This window comes from Microcebus murinus, chromosome 1, assembly GCF_040939455.1.
Source record: "Microcebus murinus isolate Inina chromosome 1, M.murinus_Inina_mat1.0, whole genome shotgun sequence".
NCBI lineage: Eukaryota > Metazoa > Chordata > Mammalia > Primates > Cheirogaleidae > Microcebus > Microcebus murinus.
This window is the reverse complement of record NC_134104.1, coordinates 22,363,004-22,369,003: the sequence shown is the minus strand read 5'-3', so window position 1 is coordinate 22,369,003 and position 6,000 is coordinate 22,363,004.

Genomic DNA, 6,000 nt, shown 5'->3' with positions numbered 1-6,000 from the left:
GTAAGATAGATTGATAGGAGAAAAGCACATCACAAGTTTTACATGGCATATGAGCCCCTATAAAGAAATAAAAACCCAAAGAACCAGGGTCAGTTACTTATATTCTAAGTTGGAAAAAGGATAATAAACTTAATAAACTGTGAAAATGTGATAGGGCAAAGGAGCCTGGGCCAGGGTAGTTAATTGAGCAGAGAAGTAGCTAGAAAGATAAGGGTAAGTTTAACAAATGCTCTTTTGTACAGAATTCCTTGGGCCTTAATTTTCTTATCTTTGATTATTAGAATATTGCTTTTTTTCTAGTATAGAGAGGGCACCTTTCACATGGGAATTTCATCTTCTGCTTTTAAGAAACATCACAAAGGTCAGAGTGATCTTCTTGCGCCTGCTGTTTTTCAATAACCTTTAACTTTGTCAATATGTGATGATGGCATTTTTTAACTCTTTCAAAATTTAGTCTCCTTAGGAAGAGATTTTGCTGGAGTGACATCCTTTCTTCTATGAGCTGGTGTTGTGGAGGTTTAGCAGCCACTGCTCTTCTCAGCTTGTTTTCTCTCCCTATAGGATGGGAGCTCTGCTTCTGTCATAAAAATGAGCTGACGTAGGGGTGATTGAGACTCCAGTATGCTTGGCTTGAAATGCTTGGATAAGAATTTCCACCATATAAATGCAGTTTGGGTGAGGAATAGACACCTGTTCTTATCAACGTACACCTGCCTGGGCTAGAGCCTCTGCAGCCTAAGGCTGGGGAAGAATGAGAGCTGAAGGGAGGAGCCCATCTTCTTGGTCATACTTTCCTGCAGCAGGATTTCCTGTGTAGAACTCCTGTGTGGTGTTGCTCAGGAGGAGTGTAAGAGAGGAGGTCATGACTTAAAGGGCATAGGCTTTTGCCATTCTTAGAGGGATTTAGTAATTTTTTAATGAAGGTTGTTCTACTTGCTATATTTCCTTAGGAAAATTTCCAGATGCTTTAAAGTATTGTTTTATTATTTAAATGAATTGATTTTTTGTTTAACTGAGAAGATTTGCTGAACTTCTTATTCCATCATGTTGGAAGCCTCTTGCTCCTCCTACAGGGTACTTTTTAAAAGTATATTAAATTAATGCTAAGTATTTTTTATTATATACATGCAAATTGAGTTTAAGGACTAAGCTCATCTAATGCGCATTAACTATCTCTTGTTCTATGGTTTGTTATGTTTTCATCTGGATAGTTATATTGTGAGATATTTTAAAAACATGGAATATCTGAATTTTTTTCTGTTTGTGCAGTTGCATATCACATTGCAAGATTTATTTAACATTTACTTAACATTTCTTGCCACCCCTCAGTGAATGTCAGTAGCATCATACCAATCACTGTGACTATTAAAACTATTAAATATTTGTAAAATATATGCTTTTATAGGAATGTGACTATACTATGATTATATATTTTATAATTTGTGTGTATACAACTATATCTTTGACTGAATTCAATTTCAGTTTGTGATCTACATCATTCCTTTAAATTATTATTTAATTATAACATTATGAGTATATTCTATTTCCTATACCAAAACTAATATTAGGTTGACCTCTGTTAAAATTTTCCTGGTAGATGTGATTCTATAGGCTCTTATTTAAAAACTTTTAAAAAGTAATTCCTATCAGATTAATTTGTAATCATCATAGTTAGATGAAAGAAAATTATATTAAAATATATTATGGTTTTACCTTATATTTTACCTTTCACAAACTTGATTTCTTTTAATTTTCATAATCAGCTAAGATTCCATTATTGTATTTTACAGAAAGGAAAATGAGGATAAAAGGGGCTAAGCAATTTTGAAATGATTGAACAAGATTAAGAGACAGAGGGAAATTTAATACCAGCTGATAGGTCTTTTCCTTTGCACTCTATAGGCAGGCCTCTCTCCTGTATCTGAATTGTTCACTCCACATTTCTACCAATGATCTTGAATTCTGGTCTTTTAAAATATTTCTACCTTCATCCAACTCTGCTGGGCAGTAACTAGTGTGTAAATTGAAATGTCTCTTCCAAAGAAAGCCTATAAGCAACAAAATTGTTTAGAAATTGGGGAAATGTCTGTTACATTGCCTACAAGATCCTATTCCATTTATCAATTGCAATTGTTTAGATCAAAGTTGAAGGACACATGAAATTCACTGTGAAGCCTGCAAATAACAGAGCATGTAGCATTCATTTCTTTAGCTTGTTTCAGTACAAAACCTTGGAATTTCCCCTCATATTCTGAGATTTTTAACAGGCATTATTGCTTTCATGGTGTGTTTAATATCAAAGAATAAACAAGGACAATTTCCTTAAAAAGTATTTTAATTGTTTCCAAAACATCAAACTATTAACAATTTTTATAATGAGTAAATAATTGTGCATTGTTTCATGAAATATAAGAATTTTATGATATAGAAATATGCCATATCTCTATTAATTATGCTTTGCTTACTTTTTTCCTAAGTCAATATTATAATTTATTATGAATTATTTTATACCTAAGTAATAGTAAAAAAGAGATTAGCCAATTATATAAAAGGGTCATAAGAGAAAATACATTTTAATTTTCTGAAAATTTTGTTTCCCCAAATTTCATTTTTATAGAGTCTACAAATTTCTTTTTCCTAGATTAAAATTATATTCAGACAAAACACCTAAAATAATAATTGGAGTATTATCTTCTAAGTAAGACTCTGGAGTGGATATAATTTTTAAGTAATAATAGTACTTATACAAAACAGAAATCCAGTAAAGAAAATGGAGAGGGAGTGGCGTGGTTTGATTTTCTTTGATTTTTTTTTTCCATTTAATAATCAAGAGCTCATTCTGGTTGCATGCATTATATAGTACTAGAATAACATTCATTCAACTCCCTGAGCCTTTGCATTTCAACGGGGCATTTTATTCTCAAGTTTCTTGACTATAGCCACAAAAATTAACTCTGTAAATTTAAATATTTTATTGGAAGTTGGGAGACCTAAAGAGCAGATAAATAGGCCAATATTATATCAGGGAAAAAACAAAACTAAAACAAAATAGCCTATAATTTATGGAACAATGTTTTGAGCTCTCTAAGTTGAGTCAATAATAAAATATTTTATACAGTAACACAATGTTAAATTTTAAAAAAGAAATTAAAAAATATGATGTGTAATATTGTCATAAGTTCATTCATTTGGGCATTTAGATATTTAGAAAGTTATTAATCATCTTTTTTTTTCATGGAAAAAATTTCTTTATTCATTGTCAGAACTGACACCACAAAAACTACACAAGAAATTAGCTAAGCTCAGAATCTAAAGAAAAGAAAAATATTTTTCAAATGCACAATCAGTAAAAAGTAATTTAAGAAAGTGCACATTTATATCAATTTGTTAAATACCTCTTCTGTGTAGTTTTCTTTTTTTTATTCTTTTTTTTGGTAATACTCAGTTTTTTATTTTTAATTTTATTTCAAAATATTAAGGGGATATAAATGTTTTTGTTTATATGGGTCTATTTTGTAATGCCTGGGTCAAGGCTATACGTGTCCCCATCACCCAAATAATGTTCATTGTACACTTTAGGCAGATTTTCACCCATTCCCTTCTCCCCGCTTCCCTGTGCTTGATTTCCACTGAGTTTAACTTCTTGCTGTGCATGTGTGATCATTGATTAGTTCCAATTTAATTGTCAGTATGTTTGGTGTTTATTTTTTCATTCTTTAGATGCTTCGCTTAGGATAATGGTCTCTAGTTCCATACAAATTATTGTAAAAGGCATGAAGCCATCCTTCTTTATATCTGAGTAGTACTCCATGGTATACGTACGCCACATTTTGTTAATCCACTCATTAATGGATGGGCACTTGGATTGATACAACATCTTTCCAATTCTAAATTGTTCTGCTATAATCATTCAAGTGCAGGTGTCTTTTTGATAAAAAGACTTATTTTGATTTGAATAGATACATAGTAATGGAACTGCTGTATTAAATGGAAGGTCTATTTATCATTCTTTGAGAGATCTCCATACTGTTTTCTATAGAGGTTGTACTAATATGCAGTCCCACTCTGCTTCCTAGTCAGCATATGTTGTTTTGGGACTTTTTAAATAAAAGCCATTCCAACTGGGTAAGGTGATATCTTATTGTTGTTTTACTTGCATTTCCCTGATGGTTATTAATTTTGAGTAAATTTTTCATAAGCTTATTGGTCATTTGTCTATCTTCTTTTGAAAAGATTCTGTTAATGTCTTTTCCCCACTTTTTAATGGGGCTATTTGTTTTCTTCCTTGCCGATATGCTTGAGTTCTTTGTAGATTTTAGTTATTAGCCCTTTATCAGATGTATAGCTTGTAAATATTTTATCCCATTCTACAAGTTGTCTATTTGCTCTGTTGATTATTTCCTTAGCTGTGCAGAAACTTTTTAGTTTAATCAAGTCCCTTTTATTTATTTTTGTTGTTGCTGTAATTGCCACTGGAGTCTTAGTCATAAATTTTTTGGCTAGGCTGGTATTAAAAGAAGTTTTCCTACATTTTCCTCTAGAATTCTTATGGTCTCTTGCCTTACATGTAAGTCTTTTATCATTCTTGAATTAACTTTTATGAGTGGTGAGAAACATGGATCCTGTTTCAATGTTTTGCATGTGGCTATCCAATTTTCCCAGCTCCATCTTATTGAATAGGGCTTCTTTTCTCCATTGTATATTGTTGTCTGCTTTGTCAATGATCAGTTAGCCGTATGTGGATGGTTTTACATTTGGGTTCTCTGTTCTGTTCCATCAGTGTATGTCTCTATTTTTGTGATAATACCATGCTGTTTTGGTTACTGTACACTTGTAGTGTAGTTTGAAGCCTGGTTATGTGGTGCCTCCATATTTGTTCTTTTTGTTTAAGATTGCTTTGGCTATTAGGGCTCATTACTGACTCCAAACAAAGCACAGAATTATTTTTTCTACATCTGTAAAATATGACACTGGTATTTTGATGTGGATTGCAGTGAATCTGTAGATCACTTTGGGTAGTATGGACATTTTAACAATGTTGATTCTACTGATACATAATATGTTTACAAATTGACCTTGCTGCCAGTAGGTGGTGCTTGCTGGAAAGAATCACCTTCAGTGTTTTCTAGGACCTGTGACTGGCTCTAGTCCTTCAGGAGAAGCACTAGAATGTCTGAGGGGGTAATGGGTTTCAAGTGAGTTCTTATTCTCCACCACAGCAGAAGCAGGTGTGGAGCTCTATTGGGCAGAGTTGGGTTGAGTGAAACTGCCCTCAGGTTCCACAAAAGCCAGTAAGGTAGCTTTCTGGTGGGGCTGAAGGTCCCTCCCAGGCTGCTGGGCATGAGGGAGGGGCTAAAGCGCCCCACCAATCCAGAAAGTCTTCTTGTTGGGCAGGGCCACCTATGATTCATGATTTGACTGTTAGGAGTGGGTTTCACTCTTCTCCGCACTTCCCTGCTCCACAGTTTCTCTGTGGCATCTGTCAGTAGGCAGGAGCCCAAACCAGCCCAGCTACCCAGCAAAGGTGCTACAGGATGGGGGTTCCCTTGTCCAGGATCCTGCCCTGGCCTAAGAGCATGATTTTCCTTGTGGGAATGAGTGAGACAAAAATTGAGTCTGAAGCTCCCTGGGGAAGACAAAGGCACACAGTGGATGGAGAAGCAATATGGCAACTACCATCTTGGCTCAGGTCTGTGGTGATGGGAAGTCACCACAAGGGGGTTGACAGCCTGGTTCTTTGTCCTCCAGAAGCTCTCCATTCACTGGTGGAAGCTGCTTTGGGGTTCATGAGGATGGAAAGGCTCTCCGGCAGGTTGGGACCCTGCTGACAGCCAGAGATGTGAAGAAGGGAGAAACAAACCACCCCACCTACTGTTTTCACCAGGGTTCAAGCTACTTGTGCATATGTCTCTGCTGGTATCTTGTTCCTTCCTGTTCTGCTCCACAACTTCTTCCCATGGAAGCGGTGGTAGGTTCTGGCCCTTTTCCCTTGGAATTGCA